The sequence below is a fragment of the Elephantulus edwardii genome, unplaced genomic scaffold (assembly GCF_000299155.1).
Source record: "Elephantulus edwardii isolate Elephantulus edwardi_28Jun2011 unplaced genomic scaffold, EleEdw1.0 scaffold00057, whole genome shotgun sequence".
NCBI classification, from domain to species: domain Eukaryota; kingdom Metazoa; phylum Chordata; class Mammalia; order Macroscelidea; family Macroscelididae; genus Elephantulus; species Elephantulus edwardii.
The window spans coordinates 1,453,967-1,454,817 of record NW_006399807.1 but is presented as its reverse complement, the minus strand read 5'-3'; positions in this window follow the sequence as shown (position 1 = coordinate 1,454,817).

Here is an 851-nt window from a genome sequence, read left to right as displayed (position 1 = left end):
GAAGCAGGCATGAGATGTGTTCTTTCTTAAACTTCAGCTCTCCTTAGAGGTTAATTTCACAAACTTTAACCCAAAATTGTTGTTGTTGTTTACCATAGAGTACTCAAACCATGTGCCTTCAGAATTGCAGTGCAACTTCTTGCCACTAGGCCATGAAGGGAAGCTCTAGTGGCCTGGTGGCAAGAAGCTGCACTGCATTCTTGAAGTCATATGATTCAAATCCACCAGCTGCTCCTTGACAGAAGGATGGACGACTTCTTCCAGTGGCATTAACAGCCTCTGAAAATCCACTGGAGGATAAGCTATGGGTCAGTTCTGACTCAACAGTACACAACAACAACAAAGTGAAATACATTGTGGCACAATTGCATGTTGTTGTTGTTATGTACTATTGTGTCACCTGCAACTCATAGCAACCCTATGTACAACAGCCCTGAACCCTGCTCTATCCTGTGCCAATCTTATTGTCTCAGACACACCTACCCCCATTACCCCAGTCACTGAACTAATCCATCTCATCGAAGGTCTTCCTTTTTTGTACTGTCCCTCTACCCTCCCAAGCATGACATCCCTCTCCAAGGACTACTGGTCCATCCTTGCAGCATGTCCAAAGTATGCAAGAAAGAGCTTTAGGATCCTTGCCTCCAAGGAGTAGCCTGATTTCACCCTCTCTAGGCTGAACCTACTTGTTCTCCTATCAGTCCATGGTATGTTCAATACTCTTCTCCAGCACCACAGCTCAAAAACATCACTTCTTCTATCCCTAGTCATTGTCCAGCTTTCTGATGCATAGCAAGTAATTGCAAAGATGATGGCCTGTATCAGGCGTATCTTAGTCTCCAGACTGACAT